At 35.8% G+C, this 19,292-nt stretch overlaps 1 protein-coding gene and 1 pseudogene across 4 annotated transcripts in view; one reads left to right on the forward strand and one right to left on the reverse strand.

The window, feature by feature from the left end:
• Nucleotides 1–19,292, forward strand: part of ATL1 (atlastin GTPase 1) — an 85,244-nt gene that overhangs the window by 19,466 nt on the left and 46,486 nt on the right. The window lies entirely within an intron of this gene.
• On the reverse strand, nt 11,581–11,721 carry LOC121032447 (uncharacterized; annotated as a pseudogene).

The raw sequence follows: 19,292 nt of genomic DNA on the forward strand, positions 1-19,292 counted from the left end.
AAAACATATATCAAATGGTTTCACTTTTATGTGGAATCCAAAAAAAAACAAAACAAAAAGCTGAAACAGAGTCATAACTACAGAGAACAAACTGATGCTTGCCAGATAAAAGGGTGGTGTGGGGAGAATGAGCAAAATGGGTGAAGGGGAGTAGGAGATACAGGTTTCCAGTTATGGAATAAATAAGTCATTGGGATAAAGGTACAGCACAGGGAATATAGTCAAGGGTATTGTAATAGGGTTATATAGTGACTGATGGAAGCTACACTTGTGAACATAGCATAATGTATAAACTTGTGGAATCACTGTATTGTACACCTGAAACTATTGTAACATTGTGTATCAACTATACTTCAATTAAAAAATGTATTAGTGCCTTAAATTATGTAGAAAACAAAATGTGAAATTATAAACAAAAGTCATAATACTAATTTTTAGGTTAGTAATTGTATTTTTTTAATATATTGGTACCTAGATCATGTAGAAAACAAAGAAACAACATTACAGAATGTTGTTTTAATAATACTAGCTTTTATAATTGCCCAAGTATTTACCTTCACTGAGAATTTTATTTCTTCAGATGGTTTTGAGTTACTGTCCAGTGTGCTTTCATTTCAACCCATGGGAGTCCCTTTCACATTTCTTGCAGGGCAAGTCTGGTGGTAACAAATTTTCTCAGCTTTTGTTTATTTGAGATGTCTTAATTTCTCTCTCACTTTTGAAGGACATTTTTGCCAAACATAGGATTCTTGGTTGACAGACTTTTTAAAAAGCACTTTGAATATATCAGCCCAGTGTATTCTGGCCTCCAAAGTTTCTCATGAGTAATCTGCTGCCAATCTTATTGAGGATTCCTTGTACGTAATATCAGTTCTCTCTCGCTGCTTTCAGAATTCTATCTTTGTCTTTGTCTTTCAGCAATTTGGTTATAATATGTCTCAGTGTGGGTCTCCTGCTTGGAGTTAGTTGAGCCTTTAAATGTTTATATTCATGTCCTTTAGCAATTTTGGGAAGTTTAGGGCATTGTTTCTTCAAAAAAGTCTCTGTACCTCTTTCCTCTCCTTTTCGTACTCTAACAATGTGTATGTTGGTCTGCTTGATGGTGTCCTGTGTTTCCCTTAGGCTCTGTTCATTTTTCTTCAATCCTTTTTCCGTCTTTTCTGCAACCCTGATAATTTCAATTTCCCTGTCTCCAGCGGCTCATCATTTCCTTTGTGTGCTCAAATATCCCTATGAATTGTTCTTGTGAGTTCTTCAGTTCAGTTATTGTACTTTTCAGCTCTAGAATTTCTTTTTGGCTTCTTTTATGTCTATTTCTTTATTGATATTTCCATTTCTGTTTAGTGTTTTCTTGACTTTCTGCATTTTCATTTAGTTTTTTTGAGCATCTTTAAGACAGTCATTCTAATAAGATGTTTGTTTAGTAGGTTCACCATCTGGTCTTTCTCTGGGATGGTTTCTATTTACCTTTTTTTTTCTTTTGAATGGGTGATATCTTCCTGTTTCTTTGTATGCCTTGTGATTTGTAAGACTGGACATTTGAATCCAATAATGTGATAAAAAATAAGAAAGTTACTTTCAACTTGGTTAGTTCCCTATCTACTCCCAGAATCCTCCCCTGCCCCACCAGATTGCTGTAGGGGCCTAGTGTGCCTGGGAGCTAAATTGTTGACATTTCTTTTCTCCTATGCATCAGTTTTGCACAACTGGCCTTTTTCTTTCAAAACTGCAGCATTCCCACAGATGTGTGCATGTGAATAAAAATGCTAAAAACAAAACAAACAAAACAAGCACTCCGCCCATCTCCTCAGTACCACCTGGAAAAAACATTTACATTCTTTTCAATAAATAGCAAGCACTATGAAAAAAAAATAGGAAAGTCAGATTCTCTTCCTTCCCCAGGGTTTCCTGTGTTTGGGATTTGTTTGTTTGTTTTCATCATTATAGGATGAAATATATGTCTTTATGCTGACAATCAGCCTGAGGTATAAAGTTAAGACATTCTCAGGTCTTTTTTGAGCCTCTGCCATTCTGTGGGCATGTGTGGTGAGTTTTTTATTTTCCCTGTATATGCAGTTACCTTTGAATATCCTAATCTTTAATGTCTGACTTCCAAAAGAGGAAAAAGTGAAAACTGAAGACGGGAAAAAAGGGACTGGCCCTTGGGACATCTGGGTGGCTCAGTTGGTTGAGCATCTGATTCTTGTTTTGGCTCTTGATTCAGGTCTTGATCCCAGGGTCACGGGATTGAGCCCCATGCCAGGCTCTGCACTAAGCATGGAGCCTGCTTAAGATTCTCTCTCTCTGTCTCTCTTTCTGTCTTTCCTTCTCCCTCTCCCCCGCTCCCCCTTTCCCCCTTCCCACCCCCCCACCCCACCCCCACCCCTGCCAAAAAGGTACTGGCCCATTAAATCTCCTGGAAGTCACTTCACCGAGAAGGAAGTGGCAGTCAGCAATGGGGGAGAATACAACTCTGTGTCTGTACCTTTGTGATAAGAAGCAGCAATCAGCAATTGGAACACAAATCCCCAAATTTTGGAGGACAGGGTCCTTACTGACTACCCTGACTTCTGTAAGCTGTGTGTAATGCGCATTATCTGCCTGCCATAGGGCTGAGGGGAGGAGGATCAGTAGCCGCTGCTGAGTTAAGAGTTGAAATTGACTAAAATTAACCACGATCTACCGTTCATGCCTCCCCCCAGAAGTTGTAAGCCTTCCAGAGTTCCAATAGTTCTGTCAGGTAGATTCTGTCAGTGTAATTGTTGTCATGGTAGGGAGACAGATTCCTGGTGCTTCCTACTCTGCAGACTTCCCAACTCATTTTAAGCTCTAGAACTATTTGGATTTTATTTTTATGGCTAGTATGATGTAGAAATTTCTTGGACTTTTTTTTCCATATGGACAACCAAGTGTCCCAGACTCATTAGTGAATAATACCCTTTTTTCCCATTGATCTCTAAACTGTATTATCAGATATTACTCCTGAATATGTGTGAGTCTGTTTCTGCACTTTTTATTGTGCTCCAGTGCTCTTTGTCTATCCTTGTGTCAATAACAGTTTTAATTGCTGTGGTTTCATAGTGTCTTCATATATGGTAGAACATATTGTCTCATTGTGTTCTTATTTATTGGTGTTTTGAACTATTCTTTATTCTTGGCTTTTGCTTTTGTATAAAATTTTAGAATCAGGTTTTCAAGTTATTTGGAAAGCCCAGTTGGGATTTTTTAAATTAAAATTGTATCCTGTTTGGGGGCGCCTGGGTGGCGCAGTCGGTTAAGCGTCCGACTTCAGCCAGGTCACGATCTCGCGGTCCGTGAGTTCGAGCCCCGCGTCGGGCTCTGGGCTGATGGCTCAGAGCCTGGAGCCTGTTTCCAATTCTGTGTCTCCCTCTCTCTCTGCCCCTCCCCCGTTCATGCTTTGTCTCTCTCTGTCCCAAAAATAAATAAACATTGAAAAAAAATTTAAAAAAAAAAATAAAATTGTATCCTGTTTGTAGATTAATTTGATAGAATTTTTACTGTACTGAATATTTCTATTCATGTACATAGTATATTCCTTCATTTATTTAGATTTTGTTTGTTTATGTCTTTCAATAGTTTAAAAGCTCTCCTTGAAGGGATGGCTTTTATTTGTTAGATTTATTATTTTCCTTGTATTTTTTAGTTGCTATGATTTTTCCTTGTTATATTTTTTACTAGCTATTAATAAAAATGCAATTGAGTTTTACATATTTATCTTATATCTAGCCACCTTGCAAAACTCTCTTATTAATATTTGTGTGTGTGTGTGTGTGTGTGTGTGAGAGAGAGAGAGAGAGAGAGAGAGAGAGACAAAGGGACAGAGAGAAAGAGTGCATGTGTGAGAGTTGGGAAGGGGCAGAGAAAGAAAGAGAGAGAATCCCAAGTGGGCTCCATGCCCAGCACAGAGCCCAACATGGGGCTCTATCCTGTGACCATGAGATCATGACCTGAGCCCAAATCAAGAGTCAGATGTTTAACCAAAAAGCCAGCCAGGTGCTCCTTATTAATTTTAATGAACTGTCTTTGATTCTGTAGAATTTTCTATGTAATGAAGCATACCACCTACAATATTGACAGCTTTATTCATTCCTTTTTAGTCTTTATCTTTTAAGTCTTTTTCTTATCTTAGGATAAGAACATTCTCCTTTTTTCCTAAATAAAAGTTTTTTTTTAATTATCACTGGATATGGAATTATAATTCATTTTCTGTATTTATTGAAATAATCATATGGTTCTTATTCTTTAATTTGTTCCTGTGTTTAATTACATTAAGGTATCTTTTGTGTTGAAGTGATCCTGCCTTCCTAGAATAAGCCAAGACATACTGTATTACCTTTTTAAATATGTTGCTAGATTTTCTAATTTTTAAAAAATATTTTCAAGCATGCTTATAATCAGTATTCCCTTTTCATACTTACTTTGTCTGAATTTCAATATATCAAGTCTATATTAACTTTATGAAATGAGTGGAAGATGATTCTTTCTTTCTTTTTTTTTTTTTTTTTTCCTATTCTCTAGAAGAGTTTATATAAAATTAGATTGATCCAGTTTGGGAAAACTAGTTTATTAAAACTGCTGTTTACTTTATAGTAAGATTTTGAACTATTTTTTTTTAAGTTTATTTATTTATTTTTATAGAGAGACAGAGACCACATGAGTGGGGAAGGGACAGAGAAAGGGAGACAGAGAATCCCAAGCAGGCTCCAGACTGTCCATGCAGAGCCCAACATGGGACTCAAACTCACAAAACCATGAGATCGTGACCTGAGCTGAAACCAAGAGTCAGATGGTTAACTGACTGAACCACCCAGGTGCCCCAAGATTTTGAACTATTGATTTAGCTTCAGTATGGGTTTTGGAACAATTAAAGCTTTTTATTTCTTCTTGATTCAGTTTTAGTAATTTGTATTTTTCTTGGAATCTGTCCATACATCAGCTTAGCATGAGGTTGTTCTTAATTATCTGTTATTTTCTCTGCTTAATGTTGTGTTTTCCTTATTATATCTTTTATTGTTTAATCTCTCCTTTTTTCTTTATATTTACTTAATTTCCATGTATCTCTATTATTTTTTTTACTTTCTTTGATTTTATTCTATATTCTCTTTTTAACTTAAAAAGTTGGATACTGAGCTCACTGATTTTCAGCTTGTCTTCTTGTATCCTATATATGTTGATATGCAGTAGATTAATTTTCATTTAGTTTCAAGTATTTTAAATGTCTACAATGATTTGTACCATGGTACAAATTTGGTATGGATTTTTAGGGCATCTGGCTGGCTCACTCAGTAGAGCATGCAACTCTTGATCTCAGGATCATGGGTTCAAACCCTATGTTGTGTGTAGAGATTACTTAAAAATAAAATCTTTAAAAAAAAGAAAGAAAGAAAGTATGGATTTTTCTAAATTTTGTTGCTTATGTGATACTTGATTTTACTCTAGTTAATATTATATAGCAGTACCACTTTCAGTGGTCATAAAAATGTTCTGTGTCTGTACTGTCCAATATGGTAGTCACTAGCCATGTATATCTTTTGAAGGGTTGAAGTATGGCTAGTGAGAATGAAGACCAAATATTTCTTTTATTTAATTTTAGTCAATTTAAACAGCCTCATGTGGTTAGTTGCTACAGTATTGAGCTGTTCATGTTTATACTCATGCTGTGAACTTTGTTGAAACTTACTTTGTCGTCCTAGTACATGTTTAATTTTTATAGATTTCCACAAAATCCTGGAAAGCATTTTATGTTTTCTAATTTTTGATGGACTGTGCTTATATATGTTTGCTAGCTCAAGCTTATTTTTTTTTTAAGAAGAGTGAATGAATGGGTTTATTTTAAAGACAAATAAGTTAATATAAATAAAGTATTTAAAGGTTGCATTTGCTGTCAAATCACTTTAAAAAATTTTTAATTCCAGTAGAGCTAAAATATAGTGTTATATTAGTTTTGGATGTACATTGTAGTGATTCAATAATTCTATATAGTTTAAGCTTATTAAATGTATATTCATGTTTTCCATACTCTGATTTCTGGGCTGTTTGATCTATCAGATACTGATATCTGATAGATACTTTAAAAATCTGATAGAAATCTTTTTTTTTTATTTATATATGAAATTTATTGTCAAATTGGTTTCCATACAACACCCAGTGCTCATCCCAAAAGGTGCCCTCCTCAATACCCATCACCCACCCTCTCCTCCCTCCCACCCCCCATCAACCCTCAGTTTGCTCTCAGTTCTCAACAGTCTCTTATGCTTTGGCTCTCTCCCACTCTAACCTCTTTTTTTTTTTTTTTCCTTCCCCTCCCCCATGGGTTCCTGTTAAGTTTCTCAGGATCCACATAAGAGTGAAACCATATGGTATCTGTCTTTCTCTGTATGGCTTATTTCACTTAGCATCACACTCTCCAGTTCCATCCACGTTGCTACAAAAGGCCATATTTCATTTTTTCTCATTGCCACGTAGTATTCCATTGTGTATATAAACCACAATTTCTTTATCCATTCATCAGTTGATGGACATTTAGGCTCTGAAAAAATCTGATAGAAATCTTAAAAGATGATAGTGGATTTGTCAATTTCCCCTTGGTCTGTCAAGCTTTTATTGACTTTTGAGCTGTGTTGTTAGGTGCACATGAATATGGACTTCTTACATTTTCCTGAAGAATTGAGCCTTTTATTCCTATCTAGTGATCCTCTTTATCTTAAGGAATGATTTTTGCCCCAAAGTCCATTTTGTTTGATATTAATATAGATGCTTCATGTTTCTTTTGCTGATTTAGTTTGTGAGCATACTGAGCAGAATTGGCTGGAGTAGGAGGCTGACTAGATCACACAAAACAAATCATCTTGTCCATCTGATTTTTGAGTACCTTCTCTGCAGTGAATGCCGTCTGGTGAGCATTCACATGGAACTGACTATACTTATACTCCATGCCCATTCCAAAGGTCCAGACACATACTTGTTTGAAATACCTGACCGTCTGCCCAAAATGTTAGCTACTGTCTGTGAATTAGAACAATGCCATACCTTTGGCCATGTGCTACAAGCCTCATGGGCTCTGTCTGCTCTCATATCTATCCGTTCTACTAGAAGACAGTGTAAGTTTCTTCTTTGCTGTCTCTTCCAGAGGTCATGAGTGCCTCTCATGGGCAAAATCTAAATCAGAAATCTAAGATGCAATTATAAGAACTGTAGTATTTTACTTCCCACACTTATAGTCTCTGCAAATTAGAACGGTGGAGATAGTCCTGGACATGACACAGTTGATATTCAGCAGAAAGGGTAACCAAAATTTTCCGAATAGCTGACTCAAAGATGATTAAAGGCCCAGACAATTGCTGAGAAACTAAATACTTCTAAAATTGACTTTTTTCAGTGACTATACATGCAGGTGTATTTGTTTGTTTGCCTTACTGGAAATGATACTTCCCATCTGCTTTTTTTCTTAAAATAGGTGAACATATTTTCTTATGATTAGGTATTTTTCAATCACATGATTTCAGATGGGTCCATATTTTGCATAGCATAGCCATGACATAATTTATTTCCATTATCCTACAGTTAGGCATTTAGATTGTTTCCAATTTGTCATTCTATAAATAATGCTATAATGAACCTTTATGTAGACAAATACATATGTACAGTCTCGATAATTTCCTTAGGATAAATTCCTGGAAATGGAATTGTTTTATTAAAGGGTATGTACATTTTTTAATGTTTTTGAATGTTTCCAACTCTATGTGTACAGTTGACCCTTGAACAACATGGGTTTTAACTGTGCTAGTAACACTTAGATGCAGAGGTTTTTTTGATAACAGTATATAAATGTATTTTCTCTTCCTTCTGATTTTATTAATTACATCATCTTTTCTCTACCTTTACTGTAATAATACAGTATATAATAGCTATGGGATAGAAAATGTGTGTTAATTGACTTATTATTGGTAAGGCTTCTGGCCAACAGTAGGCTATTAGTAGTTAAATTTTGGGAGAGTCAAAAGTTATATGTGGACTTTTGAGCATGTGGGGGGTTGGCACCCCTAATATTGTTCAAGGGTCAACTGTATATATTTTTTTAACCATTGCAAGTTATGATAGCCAAAAACTTTATCTCCTTTAATTAGTATTTTATCGGGGCACCTGGGTAGCTCAGTTGGTTAAGCATATGACTCTTGATTTCGGTTCGGGTCATGATTTCATGGTCATGGGATCGAGTCCTACATCAGGCTCCAAGCTGAGGGTTGAACCTGCTTGGGCTTCTCTCTCTCTGCCCCTCCAATGCTCATGCACATGTGCTCTCTTTCTCTCAAAATAAATAAATAAATAAATATTTTTTAAAAATTAGCATTTATTCAGTTACTAGTAAGACTGAACTTTTCCCTCTATGTCTCTTACCCATTAGTATTTCTTCTTAAATGTTTATTCATTTTTGAGAGAGAGAGAGAGAGAGAGAGAGAGAGAGCGAGCGAGTGCACGCAGGGGTGGGGAGGGGCAGACACAGAGAGGGACAGAGTATCTGAAGCTGGCTCTGCGCTGACAGCAGAGAACGTGATGCTGGGCTGGAACTCACACACCGTGAAATTGTGACCTGAGCTGAAGTCGGACACTCAACTGACGCAGCCACCCTGGCACCCCAGTATTTCTTCTTTTTATCTGTTACTTACCTTTCTATTTAAGTCTTCTCACGTGTGTATGAATATATATGACACACACACATACACACAGTGCCTGAATCATGATGGCATTCTTCTTCTAGAGGCATCCATTGAATAGTTTACGGAATGCTTTTGTATTTAAAATAAATAAACAGACTGTTAAATGATTTACTTATTTCTTCTAAGATTCTAAAGTTGTAGGACCTGCATTATTCCTTGAAATCCTCTTCCTTAAGGGTATTGCTAGCAGAACAGTCTGAGAGTCAGCATGGTAGTGTTCTGAGATCTATGTGTAATCATCTCATTGTAGTTCATATCTCTGCTCTTGCTTAAACATTTTTAAGAGATTCATTTTTGTGAGTTAATGTTTTGTTTTTGTTTCCTTAACCCATTTTGTCCCTTTCTATATGAACTCCCTTTGTTGTGATTTTGGAAATCATTCTGGGTCATTCAGACAAATGTTTTCAGTCATTTTTCAAGTTTATTTGTTCAAAAGAGATTTTACAGTGTAAGAAAATATATTTCCTTTTAATTTCAGTTGCTAAGAAACCGTTTCCTAGGTGCTATGTCTTTTCTCTGTAAAGGCTCCAATGTCCTCATAGTTCATCATCTTATGGGGTTTAATTTTTGCTGGAAAGATGAAGTATAGATTTTTTCAAAGTTTACAGTCAAGAAAATTAGAAATACGTACTCCCAGCATCTCCAATATATTAAAATGATCATTTTCCATATTTAAAATTTTTGAAGATTCCCTTTCAACATATATAAATTTATAGCTGGGTGGCCAGCTTCCAGTGATTTAGAATATCACGTAGAATGGAAAAGTCCCAGAAGTCTTTATTGAACATAAAATCCACTATATGAGAAGATGAAACAGTATATATATTTTTTAGTTTTCCCCTTGTGAGCCATACATTTGTATCATCCATAGTAAAATGTTAATTCCCATCTGGTTTTCTTCTATCCTGTTGTCTGCCTCTTTCCCTTTTAAAAATTTGCATAGTGTTCAGGGAATTGAAACAAATTTAGTTTAGCAAAACATATTTAAGAGGGTAAAAATCTGGTGCTAAAGAAACTTGGCATGCATTCTAAAGGATTTTTAGATTCTTTATAACAAAGATAATCTTGATTGCTTGGTTGAAATGTAGTTATGAACAATGAATCAAGCACATAACATTTATTCTTAATGGTACTGTGCATCTCAATACTTTTTCAGAACTACTTTATATTAATGTAAATATGTATTGGGTACCTTCTGTGTGAGCTTCCATTTAAAAGGTTTTTTTTTTTTTTTTTTGGTCAAGAAGTACAAACACGAGTAAGACAGTTTCCATTCTCCAGAAATTTTTAGGCTGTGATTTCAATTTTGACCTTTTTAATAGGAACTGAAGTTTTTCTAGTTTAACAGTTTTATTGAGCTATAATTATATACTATACAATTCACTCATTTAAAGTGTACAATTCAGAGGCTTTTAGTTTACTCAGAGTTGTGCATTCATCACTCAGTTTTAGACCATTTCATTGGCCCCAAAAGAAAACTTGCATCACCTCCTAATCCCCTCCTGCTCTCCAGTCCTAGGCAACCACTCATCTACTTTCTGTCTCTATAAATTTACCTATTCCTGGCATTTTATATAAATGGGATCATACAGTATGTGGCCCTTTGTGACCCCTTATTTAACATTGTGTTTTCAAAGTTTATCCATGTTGTAGCATATGTTGGTTCTGCATTTCTTTTTATTGCTGAATAATATTTCATTGAATGGATATACCATGTTTTGTTTATCTGTTTATCAGTTGATAGATATCTGGGTTGTAACTTATCTAAATACATATTTTATATGTCAATATTTATTAGCGTAAATATATGTATAGATTGATGGTTATGATAGTTTCAGATAGGAAGCCTTTCTTAACTTTAGATGAGATGCAAGCTAATGACTATGTATTTGTAAATATTCCATAGATGCATTCTATTTTATTATTTATTCTACTTAATAAAAATTATTTCTGTTTTTAGAAGTTTTCTTACCAAAAAGGAATTTTTAATATGGTGTTTTGCCTACATTGGATTTTTTAAAATGTTTCTTTATTTATTTTGAAGAGGGGGAGTCGCAGAGAGAGGGAGAAAGAGAATCCTAAGCGGGCTTCACACTATCAGGATAGAGCTTCACTTCACAAACTGTGAGATCATGATCTGAGCCGAAATCACGAGTCAGTCACTTAACCGACAGAGCCATGCAGGGCGTCCCTGTTTTGCCTACATTATGATGAGACTTCTTCCCATAAACCACTTCATTATTTTATAGTCATGATGCAGATATTTGTTTTATTTTACAGTATACTTACATCACACTTAATATATAATTTCCCTTTTCTTCATTAAGTCCATATGTAGCTCTTCAAAGGGCTTAAACATATAAATCAAAAGTTCAGTTATCTATCTCATTCACTCCTAGTTACACAAAGGTAGAGTAGAAAAGGATAATCATATACAAACATCTACTGAAGTCTTTTTCTCTCATCCCCAATATTTACTTTGTTGCAGATCCGTGCTTATCTCAGTCTGTTGATGTCACCCCTTACCACCTTCCCAGCCTGCTCCGTCCATACCGTACTCCTTCTGTTCCTCCAGCATGCCAACACATTCTTCTTACACACTATACACATTGTTTTGTACCTTGAGTTATTTTTCACATTATATATTTGTAACTGTTTCAAATGAGCTCCCTTATTCTTTACAACTAACTACCTTAGGTTCACAGGTGGATAAACCATAGTTTATTATTCAGTCTCCTGCTGGTGGGCGTTTACATTGCTTCTAGTATTTTGCATGTGTATGAGTATATCTGCAGGATGAATTCATTTATTTTTTAAATTTTACTTATTTACTTATTTTTTGACTTGTAGCAAAACTTACTGTCAAACTCCACTCATTGGGCCAGAGACCCTCGTGGTGTTAGTGATAGACTTGTCCTTCCTATAGCACACTACCTACACTTGTGAGTTCATCAGGATGAATTCTTTTAAATAGTATTGCTGGGTCAAGGAGTATGTTCATTGTATTTTTGATAATTATTTGCCAAATTGTTGTCTAAAGATGTTATATATATTTTAATTCCCACCTGCAATGCATGAGGATACAAATTTACATCCCAACCAATGAAAAGATTTATCATACTTCTGATGTTTGTGAATCAGATATATGTAAAAAGTATTGATCTATCTTTTAAATAAAATTTTGATTTTAACTTAAAGTAATATTAATCAATTGAAATAAATTAAAATTTAATTTTAATTAAATGAATATGTTTTCATATGTGTGGAACCATTTGATACTGTGGTTTTTCTCAACTTCTTATTTGTATCCTTTGTCCACATTTCTTATTTCACATTTAGGTCTAAGATTTGTTTGGGACTGATTTTTATTCATAGTGAGAACAAGGGGTGAGGGTTCATTTTTTCCTCCATAGGAATATCCACTGACTTAGCATCATTTTTGGAAAAGATTATCCTTTCTTCACTTATTTCAGTGGCACCTTTGTTGCGTCAGATGATAGTATATGTGTGGATTTGTTTCTGAAATCTCTAGTCTTTTCTATTTGTCTACTTGTCTATCCTTGTGACAGTTGCACTCTGTTTTCACTACTGTAGATTTTAAAAATCTGTTGGTGTCTGTTAGTGTAAATCCCCCAAATTCTTCTTCAAGATTTTGTTTCTTATTTTCCACTCTTTGCCTTTCCATTTGAGCTTGTATAAGAAGGATTTATACAAGAAAGAAACTTGCTAATTTGTAGAAGAAAGATTACTGAGAATTTGTTTGGTATTATAACCAAACTGTAGATCACTGGGGAACATGGACACATTTATAATACAGTCTTTTTTAAAAATTTTTTTAAAATGTTTTTATTTACTTTTGAAGGAGAGAGAAAGACAGAGCTTGCGTGGGGAAGGAGCAGAGAGAGAGAGAGGGAGACACAATAGGAAGCAGGCTCCAGGCTCTAAGCTGTCAGCACAGAGCCCGATGCGGGGCTCAAACTCATGAACTGTGAGATCATGACCTGAGCCGAAGTCGGACGCTTAACCGACTGAGCCACCCAGATGCCCCTATAATACAGTCTTCTAATCTGAGGACGTGTATATACCTCTTTCAATAATGTTTTCTATTTTTCTGTAGAGGTCTTAAATATCTTCCATTGCAATTCAATGATACATTGGAGCAGCTCATACTAGCTCCTGAGAGTTGATCAGGTGCATATCTTCCTGGTTCCACATTCAGTGAGTCTCACTGGTAGATAGAAATGAGCCATGGTGGTAGTATTTATATCACAGAAACTGGCAAACACTACAAATCAGGATTTTCCCATACCTACCTACTGCTAAGGGATGGTTGTTAAATATTTATCAGCACATCAGTTAGATTTATTACTAGATCTGTCAGGTTTTATACTGGTATATAAATGATATTTTTATTATTATTTTTAAACGATTATTTATTTTAGAGAGAGAGTAAGTGCAAGCCGGGTAGAAGCACAGAGAGAGGTGGACAGAGGATCTGGAGTAGGCTCTGTGCTGACAGCAGAAAGCCTGATACAGGGCTCGTACTCATAAACCATGAAATCATGACCGCTTAACCAACTGAGCCACCCAGGCGCCCCAATGATATTTTTATTATTAAAAATGAATGTATAGGGGCGCCTGGGTGGCTCAGTCGGTTGGGTGTCCCACTTTGGCTCAGGTCATGTTCTTACAGCTCGTGAGTTCGAGCCTCGCGTCAGGCTCTGTGCTGACAGCTCAGAGCCTGGAGCCTGCTTGGGATTCTGTGTGTGTGTCTCTCTCTACCCCTTCTCCATTCATGCTCTGTCTCTCTCTGTCTTGAAAATAAATAAAAATTAAAAAAAAATGAATGTATAATGTACACATGATAAAATTTATGTCCTTATTTTCTGTCCATGTATTTTCCTTATTGAAGCATTGGTTCACGTCTTTTGCCCATTTTTAAATTGGGTTATTTATTTCATTATTATTGAAGAGGATTGATGTTAATTCTTTAAATGTTTGGTAGAAGCCATCTGGTCCTGGAGTTTTCTGTGATAGAAGTTTTTTGATTACTGATTCAATCCCTTTACTTGTTATTGCTCTGTTCAGTTTGTTCCTGTTTCTTCCTGATTCAGTCTTGGTAGGTTGTACGTTTTTAGAAATGTATCCCATTTCTTCTAGGTTATGTAATTTGTTGATATAAAATTGTTCATAGTAGGGGTGCCTGGGTGGCTCAGTCGGTTGAATGTCTGACCTCGGCCCAGGTCATGATTTCACGATTCGTGGGTTTGAGCCCTGTGTGGGGCTCTGGGCTGACAGCTCAGAGCCTGGAGCCTGCTTCGGATTCTGTGTCTCCCTCTCTCTCTTCCCCTCCCCCACTCATGCTCTGTCTCTGCCTCTCAAAAATAAACGTAATAAAAAAATTTTTTTAAATAATAAAATTGTTCATAGTAGTCTCTTCTAATTCTATGTGTTTTTGTAGTGTCAGTTGTAATGTTTCCTCTTAATTTCTAATTTTATTTGAGTATCTTCTGTTTTTCTTAGTCTAGGTAAAGGTTTGTCCATTTTAGCTTTTTTAAGAACCAGCTCTTAGTTTCATTGGTTTTTCTATTGGTTTTTTTTGGTCTCTATTTCATTTATTTCTGCTCTGATCTGTAGTATTTCCTTCCTTCTGCTAACTTTGGGCTTAATTTGTTTTTCATTTTCTAGTTCCTTAAGGTGTAAAGTTAGGTTGTTTCTTGAGATCTTTCTGATTTCTTAATATAAGAAACCTTTTATATATATAAAATATAAACTTTCCTCTCAGAACGCTTTTACTGTCTCCCAGAGTATTTGATATGTTCTATTTCCATTTTCATTTTTTTTGAGATAATTTTTTATTTCCCTTTTGACTTCTTCTTTGATCCAATATTCTGTTTAGAAGGGTGTTGTTTAGGGTCACCTGGTGGCTCAGTGGGTTAAGCATACAACCCCGGCTCAGGTCATGATTTTGCAGTTCAAGTCCCGCATCGGCTCTCTGCTGTCAGCACAGAGCCCACTTTGGATCCTCTGTCTTTCCCTCTCTCTCTGCCCCTCCCCTGCTTGCACTCTGTCTTTCTCAAAATAAATAAATTTCTAAAAAGAAAAGAAGTGTGCTGTTTAGTTTCCACACATTTGTCAATCTTCTCATTTTCCTCTTGTTGATTTCTAGTTTGATACCATTGTCAGAGAAGATAGTTAGCATGATTTCAGTGTTCTTTTTATTTTATTTTTTTAAGTTTATTTATTTTAAGAGAGGCTGAGAGCATGAGCGGGGGAGGGCAGAAAGAGAGAGAGAGAGAGAGAGAGAGAGAGAGAGAATCTGAAGAAAGCTTTGAGCTGCCAGCTCAGAGCCCAGCATGGGGCTCTAACTCACGAAACTGTGAGGTCATTACCTGAACTGACATCAAAAGGCTGATGCTTACCTGGCTGAACCACCCAGGTACCCCTTGATTTCTGCGTTCTTAAACTGGACAAAATTTATTTTGTAGCCTATCATATGAGCTATCTTGGAGAATGTACCATGTGCATTTGAAAAGAGTGTATATTCTGCTGCTGTTGGAGGAAATGCTCAAGTCTGTTTGTTCTGAAGTATGGTCCATATCAATATCTGCTTATTGATTTTCTGTCTGGACAATCTATCCATTGCTGAAAGTGGAATATTGAAGACTCCTGAAATGATCTTATTGTTATCAACTTCTCCCTTAAGATCAGTTACTATTTGCTTTATATATTTTGGTGCTTGGCTGTTGGGAGCATATGTATTTATGCTCTGATGTGCTGACCTGTTTATCATTATTACTGACCTTCTTTGTCTCTTGTTACATTTTTTGACTTGAAGTGCATTTTGTCTGATGTAAGTATGGCTATGCCCACCTTTTTGTTTCCATTTGCTTGGAATAGCATCTTCCATTCTTTTTGAGCCTAGGTGTGTCTTTATAGACAAAAGAGTGTCTGTAGGCAACATATACTTGGGTCCTGTTTTTTTTGTTTTTTGTTTTTTTAAATCCATCTAGCTACTCTATGCCTTCTGGTTGGTGAGTTTAATTCATTTACATTAGGGTGATTATAGATATGCAAAGATTTACGCTGCCATTTTATATTTTGCCTTCTTGTTATTTTTCTCTCCACTGTTTATTTTTCCTTTTGTTTTTGTCCGCCTTTACAAGTTAGTGGTTTTCCATGGTGCTGTGCTCAGTCTCCTGTTTTTGGTTGTTTTTTTTTTTTTTATGTTTCATATCACTGCTTTAGGTTTTGCTTTGCGCTTAAGTTTATTTATTTTAAGAGAGGCTGAGAGAGCATGAGCAGGCGAGGGCAGAAAGAGAGAGAGAGAGAGAATCCAAAGAAAGCTTTGAGCTGCCAGCTCAGAGCCCAACATGGGGCTCTAACTCACAAATAAATAAACTCAATTAAGTTTACATAAAACATTTCATAGATTAAAAAGTCTTTGGTCATAGCAATTTATCTTTATTCGCCTATAAAAGTACCGTCCTTTAACTCTTCCTCTTTTTTATTTTTGATGTCAAAATTTTTCCTTATATGCTATGATTTTATTACCAAGTTGAAACTATAGTTATTTTTAATGCTCTTTTCATTTAACTTTTATACTGTAAGAGTTTAATGTACAATTGTAAAAAAGTTTCCTATTTCTGTTACTGTAATCAGTTTTGTGTACTTTTGTCTTTTTGTTTTAGCTTGAAGAATTCCTTTCAACATTTCTTACAAGGCAGGTCTAGTGGTGGTAGAATGAACTCTTATCTTTTGCTTGTCTAGAAAAAATTTTATTTCTCTTTCATAGCTGAAAGATCATTTTTTCAGATAGAGTCTTCTTGGCTGGCAGTTTTATTTTAAATACGTCATTCCACTCTCTCCTGGCCTATAGACTTTCTGCTGAGAAATCTGCTGATTGACTGATGGGATTCCTTTGTAAGTTACCGTCTTTCCCTGGATACTTAAAAAAAATTTTTTTTAAGCTTATTCATTTATTTTGAGAGAGAGAGAGTGCATACATAAGCAAGGAAGGGGCAGAGAGAGTGGGAGAAGGAGAGAATCTCAAGCAAGCCATGCACTGATGGTACAGAGCCCTATGTAGGGCTCAAAGTCATGAACTGTGAGATCATGAAGTGAGCCAAAATCAAGAGTTGGATACTCAACTGACTGAGCCACCCAGGTGCCCCTTTCTGGCTAATTTTAAAATTCTTTATTTTCATTGATTTTTGGTAATCTTAATATGTATCTTAGAGAAGTTCTTTTTGTGTAATAAGTTATTCTATTGGCTTCATGGATTTGTATATACAGTTCTTTCCCCAGATGTGGAAGGTTCTCAGCTATTTTTTTTAAAATAAACTCTGCCCCCTTCTCTCTCTCTTCTCATTCTGATATACCCATTCTTCTTAGGTTGACTTTTCTAATGGGTCTGGTGGTTCTCATAGTATTTTTTAACTTTTAAAAAATCTTAGTTCTCTCTCCTCTTCCACCTGAGTCTTTTTTTTTTTAAGTAAGCCCTACACCCAATATGGGCTTGAACTCACAACCCCAAAATCAAGAGTCTCATGCTTCATCAACTGAGACAGCCAGGCACCCCACTGGAGTCACTTCAAGATTCCTATCTTCTAGCTTACTCATTCTCTCTTCTATCTGATCTCTATTTCCAATGCATTCTAATACATTCTTCATTTCATTTACTGAGTTCTCCAGCTCCAGAATTGCTTTTTTTTTTTTTTTTTTTTTAAGGATTTCAGTCTCAGGGCACCTGGGTGGCTCAGTTGGTTGAGCATCCTACTTCAGCTCAGGTAATGATCTCACAGTTTGTGAGTTTGAGAACCACATTGGGCTTGCTGCTGTCAGTGTGTCAGCACAGAGCCTGCTTTGGATCCTCTGTCCACACACCCCCTCTACCCCTCCCCTGCTTATACTCTCCCCAAAATAAATAAATAGTTTTTAAAAAGAATTTCAATCTCTTTGGTAAAGTACTCCTTCTGTTCATTCATTTTATTTCTGATATCATTGTATTGCCTTTCTGAGTTTTCTTGTAGCTCATTGAATTTCTCCATAACAGCAATTTTGAATTATTTGTCAGATCACAGTATTCCCTTCCATGTCTTTGGATTTGGTTGCTGGAAAATTGTCATTTTCTTTTTATAATGCCATATTAATAATGACTTTTTCATGTTGTTTGATGAAAAGTGCCTCTGCTACCACATTCGAAGTTGCAGATACCTTTCTCATTTAGGCAAGGTTTTATTTGCTTTGATTCTAACAGTTCAATAGATTTGGTAATTAGAAGTCTTCCTTTTGTTTTCCAGAAGGTGGTGCTATAGCACATGTTTTTGGTATCCTTGACAAGAGCTTACAGCTGGTAAAGTTAGGAGCATTTATATATATATATTATGTTTATTTATTTATATATATAAAGCTAGAAGAGGGGGAAAAAAGGGTGGGTGGCTTTAGAGGGGGGAAATGTGTACTTAGCACTTGGAATTTGGGGTGTGTCCATAGCTGGAAGCCAGCCTAGTAGGGACTCCTTGAATGGAGGGATTTGGGTCTCAGAGGTCCCTGTGTGGTCCTTTTGTCAGAACCCTGGGGCAGACAGCAGGAGACATTTTTCCTCAGTTCTCTTTGCCTACTTCTTTTTCCTTTCTGTCTCCCCCTTTACTGCATTTTTACCTCAGAGAAAGCAAAGGTCCCTCCAGCTGCAGAATGCAGAACCAGCCTGGCAGACCCCCACTCATTGCCTTTACACTGTACCTCTTTAAAGGCTTATGCTTCCCAGCTAATATACTTGATGCTGGAGGCTCTATAGCCCTAGGTTCCATGACCTCCTCTCTCTCCCTGCAGCCTCCTCTGTGGTCCAGTCCACCCACTTTTTGGTGCACAGATGAATGGATCTCTTGGGTGTTCTAGTATGTTGTGGAGAGGCTCTTTTTTTCTTTCTCTTTTTCTTTCATTCGTTATAGATGTCCAGTTAGTTTTAAATCAAAGAGGTGAGAAACTCATGAGGAAGGACTTATGTCACCATGATGCTGATGTCATTCTCCTCATATTATCTTTTAAATATCTGTAGGATCTGTAGTGATATCTCTTTGTCATATCTGATATTGTTGATATGTGATTTTATCTTTTATTTTCTTTGAATTGTCTTAAATTATTAAATCATTCTGGTTGATCTCTATTTCTGGTTCATTGATTTCCCACATCTTTATTCCTACTTTTTCTTTTCTTTGAATTTAATAAGCAATTCTTTTTCTTACTTAGGATTAATACTAGATTATGCTTCTTCAAGCATATTTTCTATTAAATGCATTTCAAAGTGTAAATTTCCTCTCAGCAAGTTTCTGATATGTTATATTTTAACTATCTTTGTATAATTAAAATACTACACTCCAACTTATTGATTCTAATACTTATATGGAAAGAGTCAAAACACCCCCAACTGTTAATAATTAGAACATAGGACCAGCTTGCCCTACTATATGTAATGACTTTTCATAAAGCTATTTTGATTAAGATAGTATAATATCGCTGATGAATAGGTTACATTCATTAGATTATTTAGTT

This window comes from Herpailurus yagouaroundi, unplaced genomic scaffold (genome assembly GCF_014898765.1).
Source record: "Herpailurus yagouaroundi ecotype Mexico unplaced genomic scaffold, PumYag 141, whole genome shotgun sequence".
Lineage (NCBI taxonomy): Eukaryota > Metazoa > Chordata > Mammalia > Carnivora > Felidae > Herpailurus > Herpailurus yagouaroundi.